General features: G+C 36.2%; 1 protein-coding gene and 1 pseudogene across 7 annotated transcripts in view; one reads left to right on the plus strand and one right to left on the minus strand.

The window, feature by feature from the left end:
* Positions 1–18,156, minus strand: part of NPAS3 (neuronal PAS domain protein 3) — an 802,977-nt gene that overhangs the window by 752,364 nt on the left and 32,457 nt on the right. The window lies entirely within an intron of this gene.
* LOC118600896 lies at positions 8,917–9,034 on the plus strand (annotated as a pseudogene).

Raw genomic sequence — 18,156 nt, forward strand, 5'->3', positions numbered from 1 at the left:
TTTCCCACGCCATAGATCTCCTGACTCCACACCAAGCAAAGAATGTGAGTGCATTCAAATATGTTTTCCTTTAGAATTTCTCACTTCCTTGCATTTCTAGACCCTGCTTGTGCTCAGGGGCTAAACATCTGGAAGTTAATCTGACCTTGAAATTTCTACCACAACAGTAACTGGTATATGAGAATAAAAAGAAAAATAAAAGAAGTGTCATCATAAAGAAGTAGAATGACTTCTAAGCCACATTGACATTTGATTATACATCTGAGGACATAAAGAAAAAATATGACTCTCAGAAAGGAATTCCTTAATCACACTTAGTACTTAGAAAATAAAAGCCACAGAGACAAATGCTAGATGTATCCTTCCACACACTCTACAAGGAGGAGCAATCTTGGTTGACAGACTTTGACGAGTTCTGTCCTACTAACTAGCCCACGGTCCACGTATAGATATCGCCATTAGTCTGATTCATCCTACTCCTCCATTCTGATTCCATGCTTATGAGACACTTCTGGGTGTGATCTCTCCACATTGGAAAAGAATGCTAGGGTCTTACTAAGACAAGCATTCCATCTGTGTGACTGTTTTTCTCATTGCAAGTGAATAACCTGGAATTCTGGTTTTATTAGCCTCATGAATGTGGTTAACATGAGTCCACCCAATAGAGATGAAGCTGCTGGCAAATCAGACTTCCAGGCTGGCTAAGCTGAGTGACCGACCCTGTGTCAGACACAGTCAAATAACCAAACCAACAAATGCCTTACTACGAGGCCCTAAGAGGGATGCAATGTAAGTACTTTTAACTAACCCTGAATGATGGTTTGTAATGTTGAATATCAAGGATAGCATTTACAATCCAATCAAATTACTTTGAATAATCATGGGTTACCATCTGAACGACACAAATTAAGAGTTGGAAAGTAACTATCATTGAAATGTTTGTCATTAAGTGGATGATGTGTGCCATTTTAATAGCTTCGAAGGGCCAGAGGGAAGAATTCTGCCTACATTCAGTCTCCAGTGCCCCTGTATGACTATAAACCAGTAACATACAGATTCAAAGGAACATGCTACAAGCATTGTTGGGAAAAACTATGGCAGATGGACAGAAGGCTAGAAACCAAGGCTATGTTACGTAAAGGGCCAGGTATCCCTCAACCTGTGAACCTTGAGTCTACTAGAGGGAGGACCTCCAAGGTAATCTGAGAAGGAGATATTGCCCCTTGTGTTGAGATTACATTTTACAGGGGATTTGATCCTTCTGAAATTACAGCTCCATTAACCAGATTGGCTTTCCAGGGGAACATCAAGAATACTAATCCTATTACAAAGAATCACAAATGTACCTCAATAAGGCTATTCATAATCATCCTATACCTATCTCATTGATCCTGACAGGCCCTCAGTAATAAATCTCACCAAGAACAAACCTTGAATCCTAATGGATTAATCCTCCACTAACTTTTAAAAATATATTCTCACTCCTAGTTTTCCAGTTTTTTATTGGTCACTTCTCTTCAAGTTGATTCCTCTTCATATTAGATTTGTCCACTGTAGCCTTCCACTGTTATTAACAAATTCCAAAAACAGGAAATCAGGGAAGGGGGAAATGGTAGTATTCAGACTAATCAACTTTAAATTCTGGATTATGTATAGTCACATTAACTTATTTGGAAATTTTTACACAACAAAAATAATTGCTTCTGCTACTTATTCTTTTGCTTTTATAATAATTAGGATGCTTTCCTATTGTGCTATATGGTTTTAAAATAATTACAGCAAGTCAATAATAGTCATTTAAAATGTAATGAATTGATGGCTAATCTACACACCCATTCAATCTTTCCACAAGCATTCACTTATCAAATACATTCAATTATTTCCATACACTGAATTAGTCTACAAATATGAGTTTCTGCCATTTCACGTTTTAACAGAAGTCCTCAGTCTCAAAACATCCAAACTGAAACTCATCTGGCACAATCTCCACCTTGTCTTATATTCCCTGTTTCAGGGAATAAAAACACAATCCCCTGAGTCAAAACATTTGCTTCTCATGACTCTCTCCTTCTGCCTCACCCCTCATTACCATTCAGTTTTTAATTTCTGTAGATTTTGTCTCTGATAATTTACCAAGCCTATAATGTACACCTATTTACACTGTTTTTGATTAGGGTGCCCTCTCTTCTTGGAGGACCTCACAGCTCACGCTGGTATCTCCTTCCTCTAATCTCAGCCCCTCTTCTCTCCACATCACCACCAGAGTTAGCCTTCTAAAATCCATATCTAACCAGCTCACTCCCAAACTGATCCTTTGTTAAGCTCTTTCAGTTTAATTCAATTCATAGGCACTGTGAAAGAGGTATAAAATAAAGTTCAAAACCCATTACAAAAAATACAAGATTTAATGATTTCCCAAACTGTAGGTTTCCAGCCTATTTCCTATCATATGACTACATGTGTTCAATCACAACAGCTTCTATAGAGTTGCTTATGGCTTTTCTGCCCCTGTGCCTAGAACGTCCCTCTCCACTTTATGCATCTTCCCAGTTCTTTCTCTTCCTTCAAGATTTATAGGGTTCCTGTGCTCTCAACATATAGTCCTGAGCCTTGACAATGAGTTTGGTGTCCCAACTCTATAACACCAGAACATTCTTTACCTGCCTCTTCCACAGCAGACATTGCACTGGCTGCTACTACTGCTTTGCACATGTCGGTCCCTACTCCTGCCTTTTCCCACACTCGGACTGTGAGATCCTTGATAGCAAGTATCATGAGTGATAGCATCTGTGATCTCTAATAACTTGCTCATGAGCAGTTATATAGCAGATAATAAATATGTCCCAAGTGACTAGATGGGACGATTTTCTTGTTGTGCCATGGGTGTCACAATTAGAAATATAAATAAACCTAGAAGAAAATATAAATTGAAAAGTTGTCATGAAGGGTACAAATTAGGTATTCGAGAGATTAAATAAACCCTAGAGAAGTGTGAGAGGATACAAGTCAAGTGTGAGAGAACACAAGTCAAGCGAGAGGACACAAGTCAATGTCATTGGTATGACAACGAAGTCAACAAAAAAGACATGTATCCAGGCTACTTAGTTATTGGTAGTGCTGCTGTGGTTGGTGATATCCCCAAAGGTGGCACACTCTATTAATAGTATAAAACCAAATTCAACCTCCAGGGTCCTCATAAGAAAGATTTTATATAAATAAAAGCTTTTCTCATTCTTCTCTTGCAATCCTAGACCAATCAAAAGCCTAAAACCTAAACACGTTTATGGAGTAGGCAGGTTGCTACCCATCATTATATCTTAATCAATCATTGTTAACATATGGGCTGTACCTGTTCCTATACCACTGACACAAATCAAAAGTAATTACCTTTTATATTTTTAACTTAAAAAAATGAAAGATTAAAGAAAACTGTCTTGTTGAGTCTTTTCTTTGACAACAGTCTGCCATGAACATGCAGGAAAGGCAGTCTTACAGAGTAAAATAAATCTTTTTTTTTTTTTCCCAGTCAAATGGTAACCAAATTAACTATGCCAAATGCTCAACTAGGAATTTTTTTCTGTGGTTACCAAAGTATTCTGAATGCTATAAACATCTATAAAATCTCAAAATGCTTTATAACTTACCTACAAAAAATACAAGTCCATATGGATTGTTGAGAAATCACTAGAAAAATCTATTAGAAGAAAAGTTAGAGAGGCAACGACTATTGAGAACTGTCTTCAATCCATATTTCAATTGGAAAAACTATCTACAGGTATATAAAAGTTATTTGCTTTATCCTTTGTATATATAAACTTTTCCCGATTTTGTTTTAGTATTAAGGCAGCTATGTTCTTACCCCTAAGAAAAACCATGAATAATCAAGAATCGAAGCAATAAGTGAAAGGTCTGTCCAGTCCATATTTTTTTGTTGTTGCTTTTTGCCATTTCTAATGGCTCAAATTCCAGAAAACACATATAAAAAGTAGACAGAAGTTGTCTTTTGCCAGTCTCAGTCATCTCTGAGACCTGAAGGCCTAGTTAAGGGAATAAACTTTCCCTTCCAACAAACTCCTCTTTTCTGTTCGAGAGGCACACACACTTTGTACTGCTCAACGCACTCGCTGGCTTTGCCATGGTAGGCCTACAAGACAGAGTCATCTCCTTCCTCGGTTTTTCCCTTCCTTAATGTTTGTTTTTCCTTCCTGTGAAAGCAGAAACCATTTGATCCTTGAATACCTTTCATGGTGTAAACAGCGTTAGCATCTATTGCATAATGATGGTTAAAGTAATTAATCAAGGAGGCCATTAGTCTGGGGTGGCTCTAATGCCTTGGTAGCTTACACAAGCAAACCAAAACCTAAGCCAGAGTCAATGCTCTTGGATCCAAGAAAGTGAAACAAGAACAACCAATTACAGCCAACCAGGCTTTCCCATATAAGGCAACCGCTTAAACTACAGCTAATCTAATAATTTCCTTGTTTCAGTGTCTTCTCTGCAAAAGCCTAATCCCTAGCTCCTGATAGGAAAGCACTTCTAACCAACTTCAGTTCAGCACTGCTCAATTAGAATCAATGCATGCTCAAATAACCTCTTGAAATGTTTGATATGATTCAGTTTACCTTTTGACATGATCACTACTTTAAGCTATTATTTAACAGAATTGCAATATTTAGAGAGTATAATTCTCAAATATACGGGTAATAAATCTCCAAACCAATGACTTCTTTGATGTGACTGAAGTTTTTACATATTATCATTTGGATATACTGTATTGAAATTGTACTTGTTAAAAAATTTTTCCAGAACTTTCATTTCTGCTACTAATGTAGATAGAAACGAGGGTGGAAACTAATAACATTAACAAACTTTATCTATAAAGATACTGATAGTTTTTAAAAAAGAAACATTTCATATCTTGAACCATGATAAATGTTTAGTTGTTATTCTAATTAATATGCACTTTATCCAAGTACAAGAAATTTCATGAAAATGTTCCCATTCAAGTCATGGTAAAACCTAAGAAGAACAAAAAGAAATTAAAATTATTTTTGACATATAACCATTTAATAATTAGACTTTCATGTGAATTCATGAAACTAAAAATAAAGATTCAATACTTAAAATTTACAATTTTAAGTTTGAAATTTTTATAAAATTTACAACCTTGTGCCGTCCTATTGTTATTGTTATCACTTGTTTTATAAAGACCACAAGGTATCTTCTGTTTGAGGAAAAACATTATATTGCTAGTGTTCAAATTCCAGTCTCAATTTTAGTATGTCTCTGATCACTGGAAATAATAACGACAGAAAAAAAAATCTGTAAAAGTCTAAACCTAACTCCTTTCTCTCACAGATCATCATAATTTCTAATCCTCCCTGGAAAATGTAACATTTTTTTTTTCAAGCAGCTGATGCTTTTAAACATGCTGGACTGGGCTGAGCATTCCTTCGTCCTGATGTCATGCACCAGCACTTGTCTCAGAAGACATCTTTTGTAGCTGTAACCAAAAGGCAAAAGAAATCAGAGCTGTGAACAGGGAGAGAAGGGGAGAGGAGGAAAATTACTTAGACCAATTCACTAAAAAGAATTCTGACACAAACCTGTATATTTTTAGCCACTCAACATGCGTACTTTAAAATAAAGCTTTCTGACTTCTATAAGGTATTGTGTTTATTTTCCCACTATTGGTTTTAAAAATACTCTCTGCTTTATGGTAATGTGTCGCAGGGAAGTTAGCTATAGTTTCATGAAAGAAGTTTTCATCCCTGACTGGCATCTTCTCAATAGCTGGGGCCCAGGCACACCGCTCTCTTCCCGGCAAGGCCCTCTGCACTGAAACAGTGCAGCATTCATAACTTATTCTCAGCACCGCGGGGCAGCTCCACAGAAAAGCTTCTCCAACCTAATGGGTTACATCACTGAAAAGTCTTCCATTTGGCCTAGGTAAAAAACATGAATGCATGCCTCATTCATTTCTCCACCTTAAAAAAAAAAAAGAAGAACGTAAAATCATATCCACCCTATGTGAAAGACCTGTGTGACCACAGCCCAGCTCAATCAAAGCTGCTTTTACTGAATCTGATGCAGTGGTACTGCTAACTTTTTAAAACTACCACGAACCTTCAAAATAATTCTTACAACTTGTCTCACTATTAAAAATGCCCAATAAGATACCAAAAATAACTCAAAATCTTAATGGAAAAGTCTTTGATTCGTGCTAACATTGCCTTTAGGTTTAAGTCATATTTTAAAAATATATTTGACATATAGTTATGTAACCAAAAACTTCACCCTCCCCACTGGCATCAGCACACTTAAACCAATGCACACAGAGGTTTCCCTTTCTCCTTACTTTCCCTGACGGTCATAGAAAAACTGCATCCAAATCTTTTCAGAGTATGTCAAATAGCCATGATTATTTGGAAAGCAGACTCGTAGTAGTCTTTCTAAAATATTTTAAGTTGAAGATAGAACACTTTCCTGTCTCCTCATCAGAATATGCCTTTTAATGCTGGACCATAAGGAATATGGCATGAGAATGTTTCCATTTATTCTCTAAACACAGGTATGTAGTCAAACTTGGGGGAGGGGGGAGAAACCCATTGCTCATATTCTCTTCTCTAAATCATACAAATGACAGAGAGAGCAGTATAAAGCTGGTACTCCAGCCATGATTTTTTCAATGATGTAAGACATCCAAAACCACAGCTGCACACAAAGAGGCATGCAGTATTCCCCAGAACGGAGTTTAGAATGCTCATAGCAGCATATGTGGGCTCTTAGGATTGCTGTGACAATAGCACATCCTTACTGCTGTCTGTCTGAATGACAAGGGAAAGCCATGTCAATTATGAAGAATAGTGGACCTTATGACTAACAACTCGCTCAAAGCCATTTATATCCTTGATTGTGTAAATCCATCCTCTCATCAGCCCATGACATGATAGAACTTTATAGCTTCTTCTAGGCTGTATTTGTGCATTATAGAGAATCAAGCTGCTGCCATCCATGTTCAGAATCTGAATTCTAAACATCCTCGTGAAATGCTCATAGAAATGGACTGTTTGCACTCTTATAAGCCTGAGATATTTTTATCTGCCTTCTTTCCCCTTCCATGATTTGCCCTTTCTTATGAGTTTGTTGATTTTTTTGTTTGTTTTTCCAACATAATCCTTAATTGACACACATGGGAAAAAAGACATCTTCCCCAGAAACTCTACACTGAGAATTTCAAAAGAGGCTCAATTCCTTTACTAAACATAACATATATTTTAGGCATTAGATAAATTCTTTATACATAAAAAAACAAGCATAAACAGTAATTCTTGAGACACAAAAATTCCCAATTTGTATAGGAACAGCCTTACATCAACTACATAGACTCTTTTAATAACCAAATTAAAAGAGTGCTGTTTGTATACTGTCACTGTGTTGTTTGTATACTGTCTATTTTGGTTTTCAAAAATGTTCGATAGCCCCTGGACTGCATAGCTATATACCTTTCTCCTCCAAGACATCACTGAAGCCCTTCCTAAACTAAGTGAAAATGAGGGTGGCATATATAAAAACCACTATTACCAACCCTATCTGTAGAATTCTTTTCTTCTCCATTTTATTTATCAATATATATTATCTGCTTGTTTATCTAAGTCTGACCATAAGTATATATTGCTAAGACAGTATTCTGGCATATCATGCCGAGATTGCCCTCATAAAGATCAAGTGATAATCATTACCATAATTTAAACAACTCCCTTTATGTGAAAATAGTAATTTGGCCCTCAAATTCTTTACATCTTTATGCACATTACATCCGGGACTTAATTAGTTGGCAACGTATACATCACGTCAGAAAGCCTCCCATCATGCAATTGTCCTTTAACAGTTTAATCAGATAATGTGTTTTCAGAACATAGGGATGACTCAAATAGAGTTGTGGACCTGGTGGCCATTCCTCCAGAAACTCTTCTAGGAGACAGGGAAAAAATTCACAGAATATTCACATGACTAAGGATAATTAACGTCAACCATTTCCACCCTACCAAAAAAAAAATACAGCTTTGTTAAGAATGAACAATAAAGACATTATTTTGATTCCATTGTGCTTTTCTGAATCAGTTCCCATCTCAAAAAAATACTTGCAAACACAACAGTATTCTGGCTATCCCAAGGTTATTCAGTTTGCCTGATAACATTGTTGGGAAAAAATTTTTTAAATACTAGAAGAGAATTTAAAACTGTTTTAAATATTATTTCCAAGCAAAATGCAGCATAAGAAAGGCTTACAGAGAATTGAAACACAAGTATTTAGGTAATTTTTCACCTTACATGACCACATCTCCAAAGACAGATGAAAATAAAATTTTGATAGAAGAACAACAGATCTCTGTTACGATTCATCTCTTTCCTTTTCCGTGTTCACCTAACTATTTTTGAGTATTTTTACTTTATATAAACACTAAAAAAGTGGCAAGATTTACATAATAATATCACTCCAATCCAAGTGGAAAATCTCTGAAGAGCAGTATGAAAAAAAAAAATCCTTATTCAGCTTCCAAGTCTATCAAAATTCTAAGATATAGCAGGGATTAAAACCAAACAAAACTAAGATTGAGCCATTATAATCTAGGCCAGGGTTACATCTAAACAATAAGCAACTCAGTTTCAGAACACAGGACAACTTATAATGTGTTATATATACTTAATCCAGTCAATTAAGCTTCATTTTAAACCACATTGTATTACACAATTTTTCCTCTGAATGAGTTTTTCTGTATAACACTATTTCATTCTACAAGCTCTGACAAACTATATAAATATAGCACAGCATCACTAATTTATACCCATTGTTAAGAGAAGAAAGAAACACAAAAAATATCATATAGTTTTAGCCAAAAATTTAAATTTATAGTCTACAGCCATGCTACCCTGAAAAAGCCTGATCCCATCTGATCTTGGAAGCTAAGCAGGATCGGACCTGGTTAGGACTTACATGGGAGACCACCTGGAAAGACAGGTACTGTAGGCATAAAATATTAAAAAATTAAAAATTAAAAAATAAGGGATCGTAGGCTGACAAGTTCCTTGCAATCTATGAGGTCAACCAAGGGTTACCTTGCCTAGAATTTTTTTAAAAATTTATTTTAAATAATGATTTCTGTATGTGTATACTGAGTGTAATACTTCAACATTTCAATAAAAATTGCTGTTTAAAATTTTTTTAATTTATAGTGTTTGGCGAAGACTTTTAGAATGAATACGGGTGTATATTATTTTTTCATTTATAAAGGAAACCTTTGCATTTAAGATTACAGAAAGAACAACGTTAAGTGAAAACCTACAATGCCAGATGAAAGTGTTCATCTCCAAAATGAATGATTCAATATAAATGAGTGCCCTGTCCCCTATATATTGAGAATGTAAACAGATCATTTAATCTAATAAATCATTCCATCAATATAAAAAGTACGTGCACACACACACACAAACACACAAACACACACACTATTGGTGAAGTAAAGAGTGGGAGAATTTCCATAGTCTAAAGAAACATACGAAATTTCACAAGGAAAAGTTTTTTAGGATTGTAAACCCTTCAAAATATTCTTAAAAAGACAGAACTTGAAGGATTTATTTTCTTTGATGGAGAATATATTCACTATAATTACTATTTGAGGACAATGAAAATCTTCCTCAACACTTTCATAATGGCAATATGCTATTCAAGTATCTATAGTTCTGTATACTGAAATTTGCTTCTCTTCTTTCACTATACCTAAGAAAAATTTGTCCGTTCATCTTCACTTAAGATAACTTAATATTCACATACCATGCTGTAAACTGTTACAAATGGTCAAACCAGACACACATCATTTCTGGTATAGCCTTGAACTTTTAAATTATTCCTGTCACTACAGAACAATAAATGAAAGCTGTTAAGTTACCCACAAGCTTTATCTTAGCCAATAGTTTTAACTCTGCCTCCACCATCTGTATGATATTAGCAAGTGGGAAGTTGAGTGATTTTGGTTTCACTTTCTTTCTTTTTCTTTATCATATGGTTAGCAGTAAAATGGCCACTGACTGGTTCATATACTGTAGTGGACAGATGTAAGGGACCATGCAGAAAGTAAGTGTATACATTTAGGAACTAACTGGATTTGAGAAGGAGATTGTCCTAAATACTGCCAAGTCCTGAGTATATATACTAGCAGTAAAAGTATGACGTGGGAAGTTAATTATTTAAGGAGTACATATAGAGCCAGACATTATTTTAAGAGGTGTCCTACTTTGAAAACTGAGGTGCTGGGTTGATACCTTGAGAGAGGAGAAAGTTAGAAAATACAGCAGAAACTGAGGAGAGACATGAGAAGCAGAGATAAAGTGCAATGCGCCATCAGCAGAGAGCTGCTATTTGACACCCTAAGAATGGATGAGATTGTCTAGGGAAACAGTATGAATAGAAGAGAATCTGGCCTGGGATTATTTGCATTTGTGTAATGAAGAGCTGAGTGCACTTTAGTTATGCCCATCGAGACAGTACACTGCTAGAGCTTCTTACCACGCCAAACAAGATGGTACGGTAAGGCACGAGCTGCTGTTAGAACACCTGAGAAACATTTGTGTGATATTTTAAGGGAATCCTTTATGGCTTGAAAAAAAGAGCTCGATGGAAATTTATTTTTAAATAGTCAACTTCTGAGTGTTTTTCTAATCAAAAGAAAATGTTATTTTTCAGTAAAGATGAAAATAAAGTCTGAAATTTTTAATGTTACATATAATTTATAGTTTCTTGGTAAAACATTCATTTCACAGAGACACAACTGTGCTTAATATGTACTCTGTGAAAAATAATTAAATGGCTGCCACATTTCACCTCAGAGGTGGATTCATTTCCATATGGGACTCAAAGATCACTTTCTATAAACTCAAGATGCATGTTCCGTTTACAAAAGCTCTTCAGATGAAAGATGATTTTGCCAATGCAAAATATGAATTATTGTCATCATCATCATTTTTATTATACTAGGCATGTGAATGGACTTTGCATCTGGTGGCTCGAAGGTTTTACCACAGCAGGGTGGCTGGGTTAAAATCTGAATTCCTAAAGCAATACTGTAATACTTTGAACCATAGTGACATCCAAGAGGGATAATGACTTTCTGATGAAGTGAGCAGCTCCTCTGTGGTAAGAGAAGAAATGCCAAACCTGGACCTGCTGCAAACTCACTGCTAACTCCTAGCTGAAAGTGGATAATAAATGGCTGCAGGCATTTCTTAGTTCTGTGTGAACCTCTAACAGCAAGAACCATGACAGGCCACAGTGCTGAGGAGCCCAACAATTTGAAATGTGTGTGTGTGTTGCTAAAAAAATTAAATTGAAATACTATTTTCTAAATACCTTCCACAACCTAAGTGGCCTGTATCTTCTTTGAAGACAGAGTATCAGTTTATTTCAAATTTAGAGATACTGGCCTCGATTCAAATTCATGGCAGTTATAGAAACCAATGTTCCGTGCCTTGATTCAGGTGGCAAGCATTAAATCTTTTTCCGGCTGTCATGCAACAACAACTTTAATACAAATTAGCACTGCCAAACTCAGTTTCCTGGGCTCAGAGGTCCTTGATGCTACTCCGAGAATTTTATTCAGACTTTCACATGAACTGTGCTCTTTTGAAATGGTAGCATCCAAGAGGAGAAATTTAAACAAAAATACAATTAATTCTTTCCAATTAGGCATTCTGATTTACAATTCACTACAAGAAAATTTAATATCCCGCTTTTTGTTATTTTGACTACTGGGAAACTTAATCATTACGTCATACAGGAGACTGTTCTTAAATGCAAATTCTGTTTCTATAACTGCAGTTCTCCCTTCGAGCTGTTTACATTGAACAGAGACCTGTCAATCAATAAGAATTCAAAAACATAGTGCTTCTGTTGGTATCTCCTGGTTTCTGAGTCGAACCTTTCCAAAACTCAAACTATGGGAACAACAGACCAAAATAAAAGAGGCCCCTCTTTTCACTAAATAGGAAAACTCAATTAACTCTGAACCTGACACTCCAAACAACTTTGGGATGACTTCCAGCAAGGAAAAATCTGTCAGAGAAACAATATTTCAAGCAAGGAACTGATTCTTCTTGTTTCTCAAACTGGTTTTGAATTAAGATACCCCAGAGAAAAACATAGTTATAAAGTAGTTACTTTTAGCTTCCAAGTCTTTGAATATGTTATATATTCAAAATCATGATCCTCTGGCAAAATTTTAACATTCACAGAAACTCCATTTAGCTGCTTTAGAATTGATATAATATTATGTTGTTGTTGTTGTTGTTGTTGTTGTTGTTGTTGTTTTACCTTAGAAAATGTTTCTGGCAAGTCAATTGGCACAATTCTAAAACTAAACTGACCTCCTGGTTTAGTAAGCCCCTTTTACTTAATAACCACTTCAAAGCCCACAAAAGGGCAATGTAACACAAAAAGGGCCTCATTCCAAATTTCAGTTATGCAGTTTTACTCTTTCTTGACCTGAGAAATCCAGGATCCAGTATTTTCAGCCAGAAAACAAAATCTAAAAAATTTAAAGGCAAAGAGAATTTGGGGAAAGATGTGATTCTCTCAAATGTTCATTCTACCATGATGTATTTAAATACCTAAACAGAGGAAATTACGCTAGGGTGCCTTGCTGTACTGCAGTTCTCAAGCCCACAGAACGAGATGTCATAAATAATGGCCCAAACACATGTATGGTCCTTTTAAATGGCCTTAAAGCTACAAAGTACAGATGAGTGGCATCAGACAGACACTGGCTACTTACAACTTATATGACCTTCCATTGAAACCCTTACTCTCTGAGCTCTAGTATTCTACATTGTAAAATGAAAACAAGGGTACTACCTCGAGAGATTTTTGCAAGGATTAAATCAGAAAACATATCTAATTCAGTGATGTACACAATATGCACTAAGTAACTGTTATTTCTTAATCTTATTTAAACTTCACAGCGATCAGAGAAGTGGGCATTAATATCCCCATTTTAAAGAATAAGAAACTGGGACTCAGACAAGCCTAACTAGTTTGTTCCAGGGCACACAGGTTTTATGTGTCAGCACCCAGAAGTGATGTTTTAAAGATAAGTGGCAATAAGAATAATAACGTTAATAGCAAACATTTATCCTGTGCTTGCTATGTGGCGGGCACTATATTAAACTCTTTAAGATGTAATCCAATACAATAATTTCCTTTGTTATTCACACTAGCGTCCCCATTTTATACACAAGGAAAACTGAGGCTCAAAATAGTTGAGTAATTTTAACTCAGCAATTACTTACTGAGTTCTTATCATATCACAGGTATGCAGGCAGGTACAAACATGAGAGGACAGACAGGACTCCTGATGTCTCCACTTTATAAATATCACACCTGGAAAAAAACAATCTTGAAAGGTCGTCACCTTAGAGACTGAGGAAAATATCAATCTAGAACTAAATGTAGTCATCACCCGACACTTTGTTTTGGGGGGAAAAATAGCAATTAACCACTTGAAAAACTTTTCTCACCAGTCCACCCAACATTTCTCTAGTCTGGAAAACAGTTATCATTGCCATTTTACAGAGGAATAAACTGAAACACAAAAATGTTAACTGTCTCGAACCTATGGATTAAAAACAAGTTTCAAAATGAAAACAGAACATATCTGAGGGATTGGAACCTAGACACACAACGAGCCCCTCCAGTAGCCGTTTCCTCCGTAAAGAGTCTGAGAGGCCCTCCTTCCACCCAGCACCCTAGCATCCAGATCTACATATAGCTGTTAAGATTTATATACACACAAACTCCATTACCCTCTTCCAACTTCCTGTGCCTGAGACAGAGCTCCCAGACACTATACCCATTTGGTATAACTCTTAGGGGCACCATTCTCTTCAAATATAAGGGAAATCATGCTCTCTGAGTTATACAGGGTATAGCGTTGCTCCCAGTAGTGTATGCGGGCTTTGCCTTTGGGGTAGGGTAGGACATGTTTACTTTCACCAGAATGGTCTGTCCCCATTCTAACTCCCAACTTCTAATCTTACAAAAAAAGTCAAAAGCAGCATATGTACAACCCGCTAAATAACAGAGCCTTGCACATCTTGAATCCAGCCTTTTCTTCTACTTAGGAGCTGAGTGATTCTTGGCAAGCTTTATCGCCTCGCCAAGTCTCCATTCCCTCATCTGTAAATGGGATAATAACAATAGCACCCAACTTGTGTGGTTATTGTGAAGATTAAATGAGATGTTAAAGTACCTAGCACAGTGCCTGGCACATGTGGGCTCAATAAATATCACTAATGGTTAGTTACATTTATTATCATTTCAACTCCAATTTTGCCATTCGTCTCCAATTTACCCAGACCCATCCAATAATAATTCTGAGAAACACCAGGGGAGAAATGGCACTAAAAGAAGAAATAATTTTTAAAATGAGACCCCAAAATAGATTTCAGTTCTTAACATGCCTGTGTTTCTGTGGCTACTAAAAGAATGACAAAATTGCAGAAACTGCTCAAATTTTTGCTCAAGCCAACAATTTCATGTGTTTTTCCTCTGCTATTGACAATTCAATTGAATAAATAGATTAAGTAGGTGTAGGGTGTGTGCATGCGTGTATGCGTGTGTATGTTTGTGTGACAAAACTTGTAAAAAAGTAATAATGGTCTGAAATCTAGAAATACCGACTAGAGGAAACAATGGATCCTACAATCCATTTTAAAGGATAGAAACTATGAGGAGGCAAAATCTCGCTGCCAATTCCAGATAAGGGAAATGAAAAGTTTACCTAATGGACTATATTCATAATTATGGTGACAATAGGTACTTTTAGCTGTTGTACATTAAAAATACCTTTAAAATATAATTTTATGCAGTGAAAACAGTGTCTTTTTTTCAACCTTGCAGAGACATATTTGATGGAAAGAGTCATCTGAGAACTGAACAGAAGGGGATAACTCAGGGTTAAAAATAATTGAGTTGACTCTCAGAAAAATCTACATTTGCACATAACTACTCTTGAGTCTCCAAGTATGCTGTGATGAGCCAGCAAGCTCTGCAAGTGGGTGAAGTGATGGCCATAACCTGTTAGACAGAAGTTACCTTGATTCTTTTCTACTGATTCCTCAGTAGGGGTTTGCTTAAATAAAAGTGTCAGATCAGATAATTAACCTTAAGCCACAGATTTTCCTACCTGACATAAAGTGCAAAGCCATTTCCTCCTCTCAATCTTTGTATACATATATACTAATAAAAAGAGCATTGACTAGTGTCGATATCTAAATGAAAAACAAAGAAGGAACAATAAACTCTTACAAAGAACAGAAACGAGGTATGGATTTTGGCCTTGTAAATCATTTAAAGCAGCAATCTCTAAACTTCTTTAATCACACACCACTATTGGTAAAACATTTTCCAGAACAGACCTTTAAAGTGCATGTACCTACCTATCTCTAAATTATAAATATGTACAACTGAATTAACATAGCATGTACATTACCAAACACAAACAAGAAATAAATATTAAAAGGCAAAGTTAAAAAAATGAACATAAATGGAAGTTTCATTCTTTCTTTTCCTGAACCAAAATGTGTCTTCTTGCAACTTAGAGCACACATTCCCATTTTGGAGACACCTGACTTTACAGATCAGGAGCGGTTGAGACACACAAAGACCTGGTGTGAGAGCTGTCCTCTTAACTGCCCCAACCGCCTCACTTACTGTCTACCTCAATGTTTCTTGAAGTGGAATCCAGGGGCCACCTGTATCAAAAGTACCTGTAGATTTCCAGTCTCCATCCCTGCCTGACTTAAGCAGTATAACTCTAAGTCCTCATGTTTATCAAGCTTCACGAAGGATTTTTTATGTACACTAATGTCTGAAATCCACTAACGTACACCAATCACCAGGAGCCAATTGCTTTTGCTCCTTCTTGGTTGTGGTCCTCAAGAAGACCAGAAGAAAAGTCTAAGGTTAGAGTGGTTCCAGCAAAACACACATACACAGAGACACACCGCAGCCACCACCATAACAATAGCCATGACAGCATCACCAAAAAGCCTCCAAAGAAGACAATCATATTTGAGAGGCAGAGATGCAACTAAAAATTCCAACCTCTTTATTGTTATTTTCTTCCATTAACTATAGTAGCTATCTCTTGTCCGTGAGCTGTTGGATTTTTATTCTTCCTTTCCTACAAAGAATTTTGCATTCATCTACAAAAAAAAAATTATAAAGATTAAAAAACGATATGATATCAGTATAAGAAATGGTGAACACCTTTTGCTCCATCAGTGATTTAAAGACGGCAAAGATGCTTCTCTATAAATCTCTTCTGCTGACAACATCAACAAAGGTGACCATGACCATTTGAAAGAAATAATGGCAACAAGTCCTTTCTAGAAACAGAAAGGAAAAAAAAAAAAAAAAAAACGTTATTTCTCAAACAAAGACAAGGAATCACACAACTGTTAATACAAGCTCTCTAGGCTAGTGGTATAAAAAGATTTGGTCTGGAGGCTTACATTCTTTATTCCAATACAGACAGTCCTCACTTAACATTGTCAATAGGTTCCTAGAAACTGCCACTTTAAGTTAAATGACATATAGAAACCAATTTTACCATAGGCTAATTGATATATAAACAAGAGTTAAGTTCCTATGGCATATTCCTGGTCACAAAAATACCAAACTTCTAAATAGAGACCCATATACTTCTAATATTATATTGAAAGAAATATGAGCTAGACATACATTTAAGAAAGATAAATAAGAACAACTAAGACCATGATTATCCAACTAAATTATTCCAGTTCAGGGTCTGGGTGGCTGGAGCCTCTCCCAGGAGGTAAGGACACCAAACAGGCACCCACCCTGGACAGGACACTCTGCCGTCACAGGGCCACTCACATGCACATCCACACTTATTCAGATTGGGACCACTTCAGACACACAAATTCACCCGATGTGTGCAGCTTTGGAATGTAGGAGGAAACCGGAATCCCTGGAGAGAGCCCACACAGACATGAGGAGAACGTGCCAACTCCACACAGACAGTGGCCCCAGCAGGAATTGACTTTTTTCCTCATCCACGTATTAATGAAATGACATTGAACAAAACAACACTATTCAAGGACCTGCCATACTACTAGAAATCTTTAATCATTCAAGTGCTTGTTGCAGAATATTTTGTCAAATTTTTGCTAGTGTGGTGCAACAGAAGACTATTCTACACATAGCTTCCTTTAATTGTAGACAAATCTAAAGATCATGATTGATTAGCTACTATATTCTGACTGATGACCTTATTGATCAGACATCTTTCTAAATTTATTCTCATTAGTAACACTAGAGAAAACCTTCTTTAGTTGGTTTTTGATGTGTGTTTTCTTTGTTTTGTTTTTGTTCGGTTTTGACCTTTTTTAAAAAAGAAAATGTTCTAAATATAATCTGGATGGTATCATGATAATTAAGGGTGGCCATGTGGTGCTGACCTGACCTATCAGATACGAGCAGAAATCAGCTTGGAGCTTCTGGAAAAGCCTTTTTTTTTTTTTTTTTTTTTTTCAGAATAAAAAGCATGAAAGTAGCTGCACCTCCATTAGCCTTCACCCATTCTGCCTTGAGAGCAGACATGGTAGAGCGGGAGTAGCTTCCTCCTGATCATTGAAAAGAAGCCGAGAGACCCAAGGGAGACACTAGCTCTGTCTATTTGGTTGTTAAACCCACACCAATAGCCACCTACCACTGCATTTCTAAAGTTTTAAAGTTATTTGTTGTGTTAAGCCACTATCAGCTGATTTTTCTGTTATCTGCTGTGGAAAACATCCCTGATATGTACTTTCTTTTTCTTCATCACATTTCTAAATTCAAATTCAAATGTCAATGAACACCTGAATTTTTCTTACTTTTCTATACTACTTTGAAGCACTTTAGCTATATCTTAGTTGTAGTCCACATCATGTTTTTCATGTGTTATTATTATGACTGTTTTCCAACTGGAAAGTAAAGTTCTTGAGGCAGAGGTCCTGTCTCATTCATCTTGGCTCACTGCAAAGCACTCAGCACAGTGACTAGCAATCCTAAGTGTTCAGTTTAATATTTATTGAATAAAT

Source organism: Rousettus aegyptiacus, unplaced genomic scaffold (assembly GCF_014176215.1).
Source record: "Rousettus aegyptiacus isolate mRouAeg1 unplaced genomic scaffold, mRouAeg1.p scaffold_m13_p_3, whole genome shotgun sequence".
In the NCBI taxonomy this organism is placed as follows: domain Eukaryota; kingdom Metazoa; phylum Chordata; class Mammalia; order Chiroptera; family Pteropodidae; genus Rousettus; species Rousettus aegyptiacus.